Source organism: Microcaecilia unicolor, chromosome 2, assembly GCF_901765095.1.
Source record: "Microcaecilia unicolor chromosome 2, aMicUni1.1, whole genome shotgun sequence".
NCBI lineage: Eukaryota > Metazoa > Chordata > Amphibia > Gymnophiona > Siphonopidae > Microcaecilia > Microcaecilia unicolor.
Genome location: NC_044032.1, coordinates 134109302 through 134126703, shown reverse-complemented (window position 1 = coordinate 134126703; position 17402 = coordinate 134109302). Strand labels below are relative to the sequence as shown.

The 17402-nt window shown below is 45.7% G+C and overlaps 1 protein-coding gene across 3 annotated transcripts in view; it reads right to left on the bottom strand.

Annotated features, from left to right (window-relative positions):
• ATG10 (autophagy related 10) overlaps positions 1-17402 on the bottom strand; it is a 313667-nt gene that overhangs the window by 283930 nt on the left and 12335 nt on the right. Inside the window, exon 1 of one of the 3 annotated variants that reach the window (XM_030193341.1) lies at positions 8086-8107. The exons of the other annotated variants lie outside the window; for them this stretch is intronic. The gene's annotated coding sequence lies outside the window, so the exon portion shown is untranslated. Of the gene's footprint in view, positions 1-8085; positions 8108-17402 lie in introns of those variants that run through there. 3 annotated transcript variants of the gene reach the window in all.

Genomic DNA, 17402 nt, shown 5'->3' with positions numbered 1-17402 from the left:
AGCACAAACAGCCTGTCCGGTCTGCAAAACTCAAGCGTGACTTCCAGATACCTAATGACAATTCCATGCACATTAGAAGCTTTGAGGAAGAATACTGAGCCTCTTTGTTCTCTCTATGAAAGGACAGAAGCTCTACAGATTGGTTGAGATGTAGTGCTCATATCGTTTTTGGAAAAATGGAAGAAACCGTATGCAGAGAGACCCTCGCCTCTGTAAAGCAAAGAAAGGGATCCTGACAAGAGAGAGCTAAAGCTCCAAAACTCTACGTGCCCAACGCAACAGCCACCAAGAATGCTGTCTTTAGTGTAAGATTCTGGAAGGCCACCTTCAAAGAGACAGAAGGATTAAATTAAGGTTCCCGCTCCCCACAAGTATTGAACAATATCCGGGTAAACCGTAAGAGACGCCTTCTGTAGTTAGCCCCTGAAACAGGCCAAAGCGCAACCTGAACTTTTAGAGAACCCAACGCTAATCTTTTCTGAAGGTCTGCCTGGAGAAACACTAGGATGTGTGCGATCTAAGCAGAGAAAGGAGAAATTCCGTGCTCAGAAAACCAACCCTTGAATGTTCCCCACACCCTCACATATGTCATAAATGTACTATTTTCAGTCAGATCCTTCTTCCATTTTCTGAAGGATTTTCTTTTAGCTCTAATAGCTTCCTTCACCTCACTTTTTAACCATGCTGGCTGTCGTTTGGCCTTCCTTCCTTTTTTTAATACATGGAATATATCTGGCCTGGGCTTCCAGGATGGTATCTTTGAACAGCATCCACCCCCGATGTAAATGTTTGACCTTTGCAGCTGCTCCTCTAAGTTTTTTTTTCACCGTTCTTCTCATTTTATCATAGTCTCCTTTTTGAAAGTTAAATGCCACCGATCCTGAAGCAAGGTGGCAATGACTGAATCAGAATAACTTTTTCATCTCAACTGAGCCCTTTCAAATGGCCAAGCCAGTAGACCAAAGGGGCACAGATCCTACATGCACACAGAATTTTGATTCAGTAGGCCATGTACTTACGGAAGACAGAGAGGATCTCCTTCCAGGAGTTGAATCAGGTCCATGTACCACGGCCTCTGCGGCCAATCCAGGACTACGAGAATCATTCGACTCCCCCACGGCCTCTGCGGCCAATCCAGGACTACGAGAATTATTCGACCCCCTTGCAATGCAATCCCTTTCAACACACGGCACACCATGGGCCAAGGAGGTAAGACATACAATAGATTTGTCTCCTGCCAGGGCTGCAGTAAAGCATAGATCCCCATCGAGAACTTGGGCATTTTGGCATTCCATTTTTTCACCATCAAATCCAAAAGTGGAGAACCCCATCAGTCCACTATCAATTGAAAACCCTGGCTGGATAGTTCCTATTCTTCTGGTTCCAAGGAGTGCCTGCTGAGAAAGTCTGCCTCTATATTCAAGGATTCAGCGATGTGAGCTGAAGACAAGCAGAGAAGATTTTTCTCTGCCCCAACTCATGAGGGAAGCTGCCTCCACCGCCATTTGATGGCTGCAGGTCCCACCTTGCTTGTTGATATAAGCCACCACTGTCACATTGTCAGAGAAAACGCTCACTGGGGCCCCCACCAGAAAGGGAGCAAAGTTGTACAAGGTATTTCACACTGCCCTGAGCTCCAAGCGATTTATCAACCACTGAGACTCCTGTTCCGTCCATGTGTCCTGTGCCAGATGCAACTTGTAATGAGCTCCCCAACCCAATTTGCTCACATTCACTGTCACCACCTCCCATTGTGTTATCGGAAAGGGAGTTCTGATGGTCAAATTCCTCAGCAACAACCATAACTGCATACTCTGACTGGCAACCAGCATCTAAGGAAGATGAAGGTTGTACTATTGTGACACCGGAGACCAGAGACTCTTGTAAAGGCCACATATTATTCCTTGCCCATAGCACCACTTTCATCGCCACAGTCATTGATCTCAGAACCTGGACGTAGTCCCTGCCCCTGGGCTTGCTATGACTGAGAAGAAAACGAATCTGTTGAGAACCAGCTTCAACCTCCTGCATTCCATGAGAAAGATTCTCTCCCTTGTTGTGTCGAAAAGAATGCCCAGCTACTCCAATGCCTGTGACGGAGTTAGTGTGCTCTTATCAACATTGATTACCCAACCCAACATCTTTAACTGTCTGTCACCCAAGCTGACCAAATAGGACCACACACAAGTGAGCCATTCGTCAAGATACAGGTGAAATCTTATTCCCTGGCACCTAAGGAAGGTCAGCAAAGGTAAAGAAAGTAGGGAAGGAATGCAGGACAACCAATAAATCGACTGTCTATAGGTTGATTTTAACAAAATTTATTCAGTGACTCAAACAGATACACTGAACCCCTTTTGTAATCCTGTTCATCCCTTCTAAACTTATTTTTTACCTCTCGGATCGCTTTCCTAAATGTATCCAAACATTTATTCACATCGTGAATAACAAAATTAAAATTAACATCCTCATCTTTAAGTACAGTGAGTTTCTCTTCATATGTGGTGCGCCTAATCTCAGTCTTTTTCTTTGAAGTCTCAACAATTAAAATCAAAAGATCAAGTGAACATTTCTTAAGAATAGCACACCACTGACTGAGAAAGACCTGATCATCTAAAAACATTGTTGAAGCTTTTAAAATCCTAAGACCTCGGGGAATTTTTTGTATGGCAGTAGCTGAGAATTGCTGCAAAATGCAATTCATTGCACGTAATATTTTTCTTTAATTAAACTGCTTCAAACCATTTATCCGCAAAAGACGCCGAGACAGAAGTGTCTTCTTCCTCAGTTGTAATCATAGGATCACACCACATATGAAAAGAAACTCACTGTACTCAAAGATGAGGATGCTAATTTTAATTTTGTTATTCACGATGTGAATAAATGTTTGGATACATTTAGGAAAGCGATCCGAGAGGTAAAAAATAAGTTTAGAAGGGATGAACAGGATTACAAAAGGGGTTCAGTGTATCCTTTTGCGACATCTAGACCTTATAACAAAGCAAAAAGAGATGTAGCTAAAAGTCCTAAATTGAATAGAACAGTACCAAAAGTCAGACAAGTACCAATAATCGAGAAAACTGGAAGGAAAAGACTTAGAAGTGATTCGGACAAACCTTTACACTTTTCCACTTTAGTACTCCTATTGCATCATCCCAACCAGGACCTTCTCATTTGAGTCTATATGTGTCTTGTCACTCAATAAATTTTGCTACAATCAAGTCTGGACAGACAATTAATTGGTTGGCCTGCATCCCTTTCCTTCTTTCTTTACCTTTGCTGGTTCTAATTTTCTTTGTTGTGGTACTGAAGGAAGGCCACCACCACCACAACCTTGGTAAACATTCTTGGTGCCATGATGAGACCAAAGTGACGGCACAGCACTGCAAAATGTAGAAACCTCTGAAGTGGCAGCCATATGGGTATATGCAAATATGCCTACTTGAGATAAGAGAGCGGTGAGAAATTCTCCCGCTTGAACCGAGACTATGACTGCTCTTAGTGTTTCCATGCAAAAGTGAGACATTTGGAGGTAGTGGTTTAGACCTTTAAGATCCAAGACTGGACGAAAGGTGCTTTCCTTCCTTGGGACAATGAAGTAGATGGAATATCTGCCCTGTCCCTGTTCGGCCTGGAAAACTGGAACACCTTTCGACAAGGAGAGTACAAGAGAGTGCAAGAAGAGAGGAGCGAGTGGGTTGGAGAACTTAAACTTGTAACCTTCTGTAAGAATACCCAGAACCTACTGGTCTGATGCGATTTTGGCTCACTCTTCCTGAAAACGTCCTCCCACTGGTTGAAGCGAAGACTGGACCAGCCTCGCATCATTGCGAAGCTCGGGAGGCACTGGATGCCCTAGCTGACTGAGAGGAGGAGGACTTCCTATCCACAGGAAAGGAAGACTGCCATGCCTGAAAGTGGGACTTCTGACCATATTGCTAATGACCAGGTCAGCACCATTTGCTGTTTTGAAATCGAAATTGAGAGCCCCTTGAAGATGGATGACCAGAGGCTTTCAGCTTATCCTCCAGCAACCTCCTGCATCAAAACTGCACACCGGCCCTGCCAGAGAGCCCGAAGACCCTGGCATATTTGGATGCTGCGCCAAATCCGAACCAGAAGCAAATCACTCAGATCAAGAGCCTGAAAAGTGTGTCCATCCACCTGCTGGAGATAGAGAACTCAACACTGGGCTGAGACATCTCTCTCTTACAATCCAGTCCAGTTCCTCAGTTTTTTTTATCTCCACTTGCTGGTTGATGAAAACAACTATCCCACAGGTTCTGGAATAGCGGGAAGCTACATAATGGAAAAAGTAAGTAAAACATGTGGTTTGCTTACTAACTTTGGTTTTCCAATTGTGCACGTGTCTTTTTAAAGAAACTGTTAATTTATTCCCTCCTATTATGCTGTACACACTGCATTGTGCCCACTTATTCTGTTCTTATGTTCCTTACTAGTAAAAAAAGGCCTGTTTCTGACACAAATGAAGCGGGCACTAGCAAGGATTTCCTCGGAGTGTGTATGTTTGAGAGAGTGTATGTGAGAGTGACTGTGTGTGAGAGAGAGAGTGAATGTGCGAGTGTGTGTGTGTGAGAGAGAGAGTGTGAGTCTGGGTGCGAGTGTGTGCAAGTGCGTATGTGAGACACAGTGTGAGAGTCTCTCTCTCACACAGATACAGTGTGTGCAAGAGTATGTGCGAGACACAGACTCTCTGTGAGACTGAGTGCATGAGACCAAGACAGTGTGTGAGTGACTGTGTGACACATAGAGAGTGAACGTGATGCAGTGTGAGACACAGAGTGTGTGAGAGACAGTGTGTGAGAGTGAGAGAGAGAAAGACATTGACTGTGAGAGAGAGAGTGTGTGTGTGACAGAGATACCTCCCCCCACCTTTCTAGTGTCAGGCCCCCCTCCCTCCCTCTCTCTGGTGTCAGGCCCCCCCCTCTCTCTCTGGTGTCTGAGCGTTACTGTGCAGGACGCTGAGCTCTGGCTGTGCTTCAAGGAACTGACCAATCCTTTTTAATAGAATGCACCTCCAACATTCTGAAGCCGAGAAATCTCGTGTGGTTGGTTACTTCTGCTTGTGACGAACCCGGAAGTACATGATGTCAATTCAGGAGATGGATACAGAGAGCAGGAATGCCTCAGCCATGCAGTCAGCTTCAGAATGTTGGAGGTGCGTTTTATTATATAGGATGTGCTTAATTCTGATATACTCTGGTAAGGTAGGGGAAAAAATCATAGAAAGAATATCCAATGGGAAAGAAAATTTTACATTCCAAATTCAATAAAGCATCAGATTTCAGCAAAAGTGTGCTATTTGGAGTTCATATGCTCTGTAAGCCTTTTCAATTTTTCCTACCATGGAAATATAATATCGGTATTTAATTCTCTCCTGTCCTCATTTATCCTTATTCAGCTATCATCTCTTCTGTGGCACGGTAAGTATAAGAACAAGAAATGTATCATGCTGGGTCAGATCAAGATTCACTCACCCAAGAATCCTGTCTCTGACAATGACCAATCCAGGTCACTAGGAAGCTGGGCATATCTCACAGATCCTTCCTTGAAGCTTACTCCCAGGGATATGTTTATTTTTTGTTTACTCCCAGGGATAAAGGGTCACTTTCTCATGTCTGCAGGGTTAATAGTGTGTTGAGTGGACAGTCCACAACTGTATCTACATTACCTAAATGCTAGTGATAACTCCAGAGCATAGAAAATGTAAAAGCAGAGCAGCCAGTAGAGAGCACAAGTGGAAGTAATCAAGCAAAAAGAAAAAGAAAAAAACAAACCCAAACTGTTTGCAAAGAGGAGTTCCAGCCATCCATGTCAGAAATACTAATTCTGGAAAACCATGAGTGGCAAATCGAGGCTTAGTCATCAAAAGTTGTAATAATAGTATGGACGAAAATGCTGTTCCTGGTGTACAGTTAAGAAATGCAGAAGCTGCCGGTGTTTTGGGCATAAGCAGAGGGAAAAAAATGTTCTGTGTGAAGTGTTTTGACTTGATTAGCACCTCAGTTTAGGCACCCCAATATATACGCTTAGCACCAATTCTATAATGGCATCCTGGTGCCAAGATTCTGTTGATAGCATACTAGATTAGGGTCAGCAATGGCATACCCATGTATAGGCGTACCCGGATACACATCAATGGCAGGAGTAAGCTGGTGCACCTATTTGCGCCAAGTGAAGTAGTTCATAGTATTCTATAAAACTACCCTTTAGCAATTAAATATGTGCTAAATGAGTAGTGGGTACATACCTTGCTTCATGCATTATAATATCTCGATTGGACTATGGGAATGTAGTCTGGGCTGGTTTAACTGCATCCACTCAAACATTTTCAAACCTTACAGAATTCCACAATTTATCTCCTGGGCAATATCCATAAATTTGATCATATCATCTGGTTACCTATTTCTTATTGCATCAAATTTAAATTATTAATATTGATACATACGGTGCCATATTTTTCATATAATGCCTTATCTGGGTTCTTTGATTATGCCTTATACTCCAACATGGGCTTTACGATTGGCTTTGCACCATACTGGTTATCCCTCCACCCACACAAGCTCATTGGGTGTGTACAAATGAAAGTGCCTTCTTCTGGCTGGCCCTTACCCTTTTGTATCTACTTCCAGCTGAACGTAGGGCCTCTTTTACTAAACCGTGCTAGCAATTCCTGGTGCAGCAATGCCGACAAAGCCCATTCACTTTGAACGGGCTTCGTTGGCATTGCCGCACAGGAATTGCTAGCGTGGTTTGGTAAGAGAGGCCCTTAGTGCTTTGGAATCTTTGACACAATTTAGAAAATGATTAAAAACATTTTTTTTTTGCCAAGCATTTGGCTCACCTGAATCTCGAGGGAGAGGGACACTGAGGCTAGAATTTCTGTGGAAGGTCTTTTTTTGTGATATATAAGTTAGGTAAGTTTTTATGTATGTTATAGTTTTGTCCTATTTTAATATGGTTATCCTTTCCATTTTAACTGTTCTTGCTTTGTAAACTGCCATGATCGCACTCAGGCAGAGTAAAAATTGTTAATAAAAAATAAATGATAGCCTTAGCATTACTTGAAAGGGTAAACAGCCATTACGTAATTTCCTGTTCTAGCCTGCTCATGATTTTACAGACCTAGTCAATTCCTACTCTCAAGCTGTTTAGTCTCTCTTCATAATGAGAGACATTCCATACCTTGAATTATTGTTACGTCTCTATCTTTTCTAGTTCCATTCTATCATTTAGAAAAAGAGAGATCTGCATTCAATACTCAATGAGAAGCTGCACCAAAGATCTATATGTACAAGGCATTAGGGATGTGAATGTGAAAATTTGGGGTTAGGTTTTTTTTCCCAGATCAATTACCCAAGCATTCATTCTTGGATCCCAAAAATCTTCTCTCTTTCATTCATGTCATTTGGTTCCACTGCAATGACGTGTTCATATTTGTTTAAACTTTACTGACAGCCAGTAGCCATGGAGGCATGAGAACACAAAGACATCAAGTGACATGAAGCACAGCACTTCTAAATCTACCTACCTTAACCTATTATCGACTTTATCTAAGATCATGTAATGACTGCATCATAACAACACTCTGTAAGCCACATTGAGCCTGCAAAAAGGTGGGATAATGTGGGGTACAAATGCAATAATAATAAAGAAGCAGAGAAGCAGAAACAGTTGAATGAAGACCCCAAGACACAAGGAGAGCGACAAAGCAGCATTAAGACTCTCCAGAAGACCCCAAACCCTCTGGTCGTGGGGAAAAGCAGCTTCAACAGGATTAGGCTGGAGTCAGTTCTCTAGGGCAGGGTTCTCGACCCACTCCTTGGGATACATTAAATCATGTTTTCAGGATACCCAAAATGAATATACATGAGACGGATTTGCAAAGAATGGAGATAATGCACGCAAATTTTATCTCATGCATATTTATTGTGGATATCCTGAAAGCCTGACTAGCTAAGTGTGTCCTGAAGACTGGGTTGAGAACCCCTGCACTATGAAAATGAGTTTGAAGGTTACATAAGTATCTCCATAGAAAGATTTGATTAACAGAAACCTACTTACTGTTGCACCAGTAGAAAGATCACATGAAAAGACCCTAAACTGAAACAAAAACGGAAATGCAAGGTTCATCTATTGTTCTTGTCATAAAGGAGCTACAATTGACTACTTCAAAAAGCAATATTAAAAACATAACAAAAGAAGTGCAGTGCTGAGTCAGACCAAGGGTTCCTCTAGCAGAGCATTCTGTTTTCAACAGTGACTAGTCGAGGTCGTACATACATGGAAGAGTCTCAAAAGTATTAAGATTACACGCTATTTAAACCCAGGGATAAGCTGTGGCTTTCCCCAGTCATCACATGATGTACTGGGGTATGGGTGTGGCAACCTCCATGCGAGATGCATGTGGAGGTCACCAAACACATGCACCGGTTGATCAAGTCACCTCTGATGCTGCTGGCCCATGAGTATTTCAGTGTGAGCCTTACTGTATAAGCCTTCGTAGAGAGTGGCTGTGCTGAATTATTAAAGGGAGGAGAAGATGGATGTCTTGGAGGACCCTGAATAGATAAGCGGTGATTGAGAGGCTCATGTAATCCCACGGGAACCATGCAGGAACTATTTCCACCCCCACAGGATCCCCGTGGATCTGGAGGGGGATCACCGTGGACTCTTGCGGGATTCCCGCAAAGCTCCTTCCCGTGCAGTTGTCCAGTACAGATCCTTGCAGTGGACCAATATTCACCTTCCACCATTCACTGAACTAGCCATTTAACACTACTCTGTATTTTCTATCTTTTAACCAGTTCCCAGTTCACAATAGAACACTGCCTTCCATCCCATAGATTTTTTTAATTTTCACCAGAGTCTCTCATAAGGGTCAATCAAAAGCTTTTTGAAAATCTACATACACTACGTCAACTAGATCACCTTTATTCACTTTTATTCAAGCCTTCAAAAAAATGTAGCAAATTGGTGAGGCAAGACTTCCCTTGACTGAATCCATGTTGACTCGGTTCTAAACCATGTTTCTCTAATGTGTTCAGTAATTTTGTTCTTTGTAATTAGTTTAACCTTCCACTATTTTGTCTGACACTGATATCAGGCTTACCAGTCTGTAGTTTCCTAGATTGGATCACCCCTAACTGGTGTTATATTGGCCACCTTCCAATTTTCAGGTACAATGGACGATTTTAATGACAGGTTACAGATCACAAATAGTAGATCAGCAATTTCATTTTTGAATTCTTTTCAGTACCCTGGGGTGTATACCATACAGTCGCGGTGATTTACTTCTCTTTAAACTTGTCAATTTGATTTATTACATCTTCCAGGTCCACCAAGATCTATTTCAGTTCCTTCTTAAATTCATTTAGTCTCTCCACTATGGCCTTTTCCTTCCTGAGTTCTCCATTTATTCCTTGATGATCTAATGGTCCAACTCACTCCCTCACATGCTTTCTACTCCTAATGTACCTGAAGAAGTTTTTGCTATGAGTATTTTTCAAATTCAAATTTGCTATGAATATTTTCCAAATTCTTTTTTAGCTTTATCAATGCTTTAAATCTAACTTATCAGTGCTTTTGCTGCTTCCTTTTTTTTTTTAAAGATTTTCCTTTGGCTCTAATAGCCTCTTTCACCTCACCTTTTAACCATGCTGGCTATCGTTTAGCCTTCTTTCCATCTCTGATACATATAATACATCTGGTCTGGGTTTCCAAGATAAAATTAGACATGGGCATGGTTTAAAAATACCAACTCCTAACCTTTACAGCTGCTCCTTTTAATTTTGTTTTTTTTTTCTTGTTTTTTAAATCATTTTTCTCATCTTATTAAAATTATCCTTTCAAAATGTAAATGCTCACTCCAGTTATTAACACAGATTTGATCACTTGGGGACCCTTTTACTAAGTTGCACAAGTAAATGAGCTTAGATTGGCCTTATGCAGGCCTTTCCCGCACACTGAGCATTTCTAATGTCACCATTGAAAAGGGCTTTTTTTTTCTATTTGTTTTATTTCTGGCCCTGCACTAATGTTAGCATCAGCATGTGGCCATTTTTTAAAAAATTCCCACAGAGCACTTACCACCTCCTATTTAGGAGACATGCTAACTGGTTAGCACAGCTAGGGCTAACCAGTTAGCACTAACTGATTAGTGCATTGACTCTGACATACCCCTCACATATAGTGTGCTTAGCATGCGCAGATGGCAAAACTAATGCAGAACACTTTAGCATGTCCTGAGTTAGGCCCTTTTTGCTCCATTAGGCATGCATTAGTGCCCTAACACAGCTTAGGAAAAGAGCCCCTTTATAATCACTATTGCCAAGTGACCCCAGCACCACTGCATCCCACACCAAGTCCTGAATTCCACTAAGGACTAGATCTAAAATAGCTCCCCCTCTTGTCAGTTGTTAAACCCCTGCACCATCAAGCAGTCACTCATTTCATCTAGGACCTTCAACTCCTTAGCACTGCCTGTGAAATTTATCCAGTCGATATTGGGGTAACTGAAATCACCCATTATTATAATTTTGCCAAATCTACTGGCTTAATTTATGTTAGCATTTCATCATCCATCTGTTCATTCTGGCCTGGTGGATGGTAGTATAACCCACCCATATTCTCTTTCCCTTCACATGAAACTCAAAATCCTGATTTTCAAACATGCTGCCTTTAGTAAAATGGAGGAGTACCTACAACAAGAGCTGATGGGATTGGACAACATAAGTAGCGAAACTCACGGGCTTTTGTCAAAATTAATTTATTCTGGATAGGTGATACGTTCACTGCAGGGTTTTCAGCCCATCAGAAATGAGGCCACACCCAAGCCATGCCCACTCATTGCCCCCTTGGATGTCATCACCGGATGTGTCTTGATCCCGCCCAAGCCCTGCCCCCTTTGCATAACCACATCCCATGCCCTGCCTTGTGTAGCCCCATCCCAAAACCCCACTCTTTTGCACAACCCCACCCCCAAGCCCTGCCTCTTTTGTGATGTCACAGGAAGTGCCAGCCACGCTCCTTTTTCAATATGGCAGCCACTACTGTATGTGCTACTAGCCGCCATCTTAGATGGGGTGATCTGACGGGAAGTCACGTCAAAAGAAAACCCAACACTGCCCCCTAGAGCCTCAGCGGAATTTAGTTGCACATGCACCCCTTAACCTTTTTTTCTCACAGGAAATAAAATTTCACATTATTATTTTTTTCTTTCAAAGGGATACCTTGTACTTAATTTTAAAACTGTTTTTACAGAATGACAGCCATTTTAGGTTTTAAAACTAAAAGAATAGACTGACCCTCCTTCTCCTCTTTGCTTTTATCTTACACTAGTAAAAAAGGCCCGTTTCTGACTCAAATGAAACGGGCGCTAGCAAGGTTTTCCTCTGAGTGTGTATGTTTGGGAGAGTGTATGTGAGAGTGACTGTTTGAGAGTCAGAGTGAAAGTGTGAGTGTGTGAGAGAGAGAGTGAGTCTGGGTGTGAGTGTGTTTGTGAGACACAGTGTGAGAGAGAGTGTGTGTGTGTGGGCGAGAGAGAGAGTGTGTGTGAGACACAGATTCTCTGCGAGAGTGAGTGTATGAGACCAAGTGACTGTGTGGCACATAGAGAGTGAATGTGATACAGTGTGAGACAGAGTGTGTGAGAGTGAGAGTCAGAAAGACATTGTATATGAGAGAGAGAGTGTGAGCCGTGCCCTCCCAATCCATGGCCATCTGTCCCCTGCCCCCTCCATTCATCCTTTTCCAGCAATTCCCCTCTCTCCCTGAGCCCTGCCCTCCCAATCCATGGCCATCCATGTTTCTCTGTCTCCTGCCCCCTCCATTCATCCCTATCCAGCATTTCCCCTCTCTGCCTGAGGCCTGCCCTGCAATCCATATCCATCCATGCCCATCTGTCCCCTCCATTCATCCCTATCCAGCAATTCTCCTCTCCCTGAGTCCTGCCCTTCCAATCCATGCCCATCCATGCTCCTCTGTCACCTGGCCCCTCCATTTTTCCCTATCCAGCATTTCCCCTCTCTGCCTGAGGCCTGCCCTGCAATCCATATCCATCCATGCCCTTCTGTCCCCTCCATTCATCCCTATCCAGCAATTCCCCTCTCCCTGAGTCCTGCCCTTCCAATCCATGCTCCTCTGTCACCTGGCCCCTCCATTTTTCCCTTTCCAGCATTTCCCCTCTCTGCCTGAGGCCTGCCCTGCAATCCATATCCATCCATGCCCATCTGTCCCCTCCATTCATCCCTATCCAGCAATTCCCCTCTCCCTGAGTCCTGCCCTTCCAATCCATGCCCATCCATGCTCCTCTGTCACCTGGCCCCTCCATTTTTCCCAATCCAGCATTTCTCCTCTCTGCCTGAGGCCTGGCCTGCAATCCATATCCATCCATGCCCATCTGTCCCCTCCATTCATCCCTATCCAGCAATTCCCCTCTCCCTGAGTCCTGCCCTCCCAATCCATGCCCATCCATGCTCCTCTGTCCCCTGCCCCCTCCATTCATCCATTTCCAGTAATTCCCCTCTCTCCCTGAGCCCTGCCCTCCCAATCCATGCTCCTCTGTCCCCTGCCACCTCCATTCATCCTTTTCCAGCAAGTCCCCTCTCTCCCTTCCATGACCCCCCCCCCCCCTCGCATCCATGCTCCTCTCTCTCCCATGTCCCAGCCTGGCCCGCCATCTTCTCCCCCCCCCCCCCCCCTTCGCATCCATGCATCCCTTTTTTTTTTCTTCTTTTTAACTTTACCTCCGTGGCGGTTCGTGCTGCGAAGCGTCAGGGAAGGAGGCGGCGCTCCCGACGTCTAGCTTTCCCTTCGCTGTGTTCGGAACACAGCGAAGGGAAGGCTAGACGTCGGGAGCGCCGCCTCCTTCCCTGACGCTTCGCTTCCGGATTTGTTTGGTTTGACGTGAGGGCGGGGCAGAGACGGCTGGCTGGCTTGAAGGCTTCAAACCACGAATCCATGAACCCTTCAGCCTGGGAGTGACGTCAGGTGGCTTCATGGCTTCACAGAACGTTGTCCTCAGAACGTTGAGGGTGCGTTTTATTATATTAGACTAGTAAAAAAGGCCCGTTTCTGACACAAATGAAACGGGCGCTAGCAAGGTTTTCCTCGGAGTGTGTATGTTTGGGAGAGTGTATGTGAGAGTGACTGTTTGAGAGTCAGAGTGAAAGTGTGAGTGTGTGTGAGAGAGAGTGAGTCTGGGTGTGAGTGTGAGAATGAGAGTGTGTGCAAGTGTGTATGTGAGACACAGTGTGAGAGAGAGTGTGTGTGTGTGGGCGAGAGAGAGAGTGTGTGTGAGACACAGATTCTCTGTTTGAGTGAGTGTATGAGACCAAGCGAGTGTGTGAGTGACTGTGTGGCACATAGAGAGTGAATGTGATACAGTGTGAGACAGAGTGTGTGAGAGTGAGAGTCAGAAAGACATTGTATATCAGAGAGAGAGTGTGAGCCGTGCCCTCCCAATCCATAGCCATCTGTCCCCTGGCCCCTCCATTCATCCTTTTCCAGCAATTCCCCTCTCTCCCTGAGCCCTGCCCTCCCAATCAATGCCCATCCATGCTCCTCTGTCCCCTGCCCCCTCCATTCATCCCTTTCCAGCAATTCCCCTCTCTCCCTGAGCCCTGCCCTCCCAATCCATGGCCATCCATGTTTCTCTGTCACCTGCCCCCTCCATTCATCCCTATCCAGCATTTTCCCTCTCTGCCTGAGGCCTGCCCTGCAATCCATATCCATCCATGCCCATCTGTTCCCTCCATTCATCCCTATCCAGCATTTCCCCTCTCCCTGAGTCCTGCCCTTCCAATCCATGCCCATCCATGCTCCTTTGTCACCTGGCCCCTCCATTCATCCCTATCCAGCAATTGCCCTCTCTCCCTGAGGCCTGCCCTGCAATCCATATCCATCCATGCCCATCTGTCTCCTCTATTCATCCCTAGCCAGCAATTTCCCTCTCTCCCTGAGTCCTGCCCTCCCAATCCATGCTCCTCTGTCCCCTGCCACCTCCATTCATCCATTTCCAGCAATTCCCCTCTCTCCCTGAGCCCTGCCCTCGCAATCCATGCCCATCCATGCTCCTCTGTCCCCTGCCGCCTCCATTCATCCTTTTCCAGCAAGTCCCCTCTCTCCCTTCCATGCTCCTCTCTATCCCATGTCCCAGCCTGGCCCGCCCTCTTCTCCTCCCCCCCTTCGCATCCATGCATCGTTTTGGTTTTTTTTTTCTTCTTTTACAATTTACCTCCGTGGCGTTTCCGGCAGCGAAGCGTCAGGGAAGGAGGCGGCGCTCCCGACGTGTAGCTTTCCCTTCGCTGTGTTCCGCCTTATTTTGAAGGCGGAACACAGCGAAGGGAAGGCTAGACGTCGGGAGCGCCGCCTCCTTCCCTGACGTTTCGCTTCCGGATTTGTTTGTTTTGTCGCGAGGGCGGGGCAGAGACGGCTGGCTGGCTGGCTGGCTTGAAGGGAGGCTTCACACCACGAATCCACGAACCCTTCAGCCTCAGCCTGGGAGTGACGTCAGATGGCTTCATAGAACGTTGTCCTCATTAGAACGTTCACGGTGCGTTTTATTATATTAGAAGATAAGAATGCAAGAGCTTCCCCTCCCCCCCTCCTGTTTTAAAGAGACAACTGTGTGAGAATGTGCACTAAACGGCTGACGTGAGATAGAAAAAATGGCGGGGTTGCTTCTGTACGAGCAGAGCTGGTTTTCTCTGCTGACACTTCGAAAGGAAATCCCCTTACCAACTCATCTCTCAAGGCAGAGTGCTGCAAGTTTGTCCCTCCCCTCCCCCTCCCTCCTAGCAACAAAATTTACAGGGAAAAAAAAAATCACAGCTCTGCCATAAGACAGATGAATTTAAAAAGTTGCAAGCAAACTTTTTTTTTCTTTCCAATGCTTTTATTTTAAATGAAAAAAAAAAATGCAATGGCAGAATAAATACTTTTCTATAGGTATTGTTTTGCCCCCTTTTCAGCAGTTCAAAAGGAAAAATTTTCACTCTCAGCATCCCCTCAACCCCACCTTTTTCTCTGTCTGTATCCTCCTCCCCCTTTCCCCTAGCAAACCCGTTTATCATATAATCACAAGAATAGAAATGTAATAACACATGGTAAACCTTGGAGAAGGTTCTTGGTGCCGTGAGACCAAATGGCATGGCTCAAAACTGATAATGCTTGCCGAGCACCGCAAAGCGCAGGAGTGAGCAATGAGGCAAAATTGTGATGCGCAGATAAGCCTTCTTGAGGTCCAGGGAAGTTAAAAACTCCCCCTGTTGAACTGCCGCAATCACAGATCGCACTGTCTCCCAGGTGCCAAGCTCTGTCCTTGTTTGGGACGTCCTAGCCGCGCCTCCCCTGAGGACATGACCTGTTCCGCCCCCCAGGCGCAACAGTTCTTAGATTGTAGCTCGGACTGCTCACCTCTTGAATGGACTTTTGCATGGTGATTCTAAGAAGTAGTCCAGGAGTTCTCACTTCAATTCCAAGCAATAGCTATCCCATACCATGTCGAGAGCCCACTTATCTGATATCATCTCGGCCCATGCCTCCAAAAAGAGCGACAAACACCCTCCAACAGCACACTCAGAGGAATGGGCCGAGACACCATCATCGTGAGATCCAGGACACAGGCGCACCGCTTGACGAGGACCGTTTGTCCCCGCGAAAGGACTGCTGGTGCTGCCTCCCAAAAACGCGCATGGGACTGAGAAGTCTAAGAAGACACCCTAGCTCGGTCCTCCAGGTATCTCCCAAATCCTTAACAATTCTAGCCAGACCCTCCCCAAACAGGAGACCCTCCCCCCCAAAAGGGGAGTCTCACCAGGCAAGACTTCAACGCAGTGTCCGCAGCCCAATGCCGCAGCCAGAGCCACCTATGCGCAGACACCGCAAAGAACATTCCCTTCGCCGAGGCACGAAGCACATCATACAATAAGTCCGCCAGACAGACCAAGCCAAACTCCAAATCCAGCAAAGAATAAATCAGATCCTCGTCAGCCACTGCTCAAACAGACCCGAGCCACAAAGGACCCACAACAGTCGCTTACAAGGACAGCACCGACACTTCAAAGGTGCACTTGAGCAAGTCTCCAGTCGCTGATCCTGCACATCCTTGAGGGCAGTGCCACCCTCCACTGGCAACGTTGACTTCTTGATCACAGCCGTAACAAGAGAATCAACTCTGGGCAGCAGGAGGGACTCCAAGTCCCCTGCCAGCAACGGGTAAAGGCGGGCCATCGCCCTCACCACCCGCATCCCACTGCGCCAAGACTAACACCTTCATCGCTAGATGAATGTGAAAGGTTTTAGGTGGCTTCTTAACATCCAAAATCAGCAGGTGAGCCTCTGCCTTGGACATCTGAGGGTCCAGCAAGATCTCCAGCGACTTGGCAAGCAGGGAGAGAAGTTCAGCCCGCCTAAAAAAAAAAAAAAAACCATGACATGGTGAAGTCATCCCCTTCCTCGGTCGGCAACTCTCCTTCCTCAAGGGGTTGCTCCAGAGAGTGCAAGAAGGCCACTGTGGCCCAGTCCTCAGGGGACCATTCCTCTGATACCAGGGAAAAATCATCAACTGTATATACCCTTGAACTTCCACGTGCTCATTTGACCCCCAGATCTGAGGAAGGTCCCGAGGAAAGAATCTGTCCCAAGTAAAGTATGCTGAGGTCTTTTTAACAGAAACGCCTTATGCATCAAAAAAACAAATTCCGGAGAGAACGGAACCACATCCGCCTCTGCCAAAGACACCCCCCCACGCCAAGCAGCCCTGAAACATTGCTGTGTCCAGTTTCCCACTCCAGTGCTAGACCAGCAGTGGAGGGTGGGAGCCACGCAGTGAGATACTCAAAATGGCCGCCGCCTTGCTGTAGGAAACCTCAGTATCCACTTGACCCGGCAACGTGTCCTCCGCCATTAAATCTGTCATAGACGCCCATTCCAGCTGCAATCCCAGTGTTGTAAGGGAGGAGAAGGCAGTATCCCGAAGACAAGCACTGCACCCCACCTTCCGATACTGATTTCCAGGCTCTGCAGCAAGAGCAGCACTCTAACATAGTACATAGTTAGAGTGCTGCTCTTGCTAGGCTGTATAGAGAGAGGTGTGATCAGCAGAAGAAAGGAAGTGTTGATGCCCCTATACAAGTCGTTGGTGAGGCCCCACCTGGAGTATTGTGCAGTTTTGGAGGCCGTACCTTGCGAAGGATGTTAAAAAAATGGAAGCGGTGCAAAGAAAAGCTACGAGAATGGTATGGGATTTGCGTTCCAAGACGTATGAGCAGAGACTTGCTGACCTGAACATGTATACCCTGGAGGAAAGGAGGAACAGGGGTGATATGATACAGACATTCAAATACTTGAAAGGTATTAATCCGCAAACAAATCTTTTC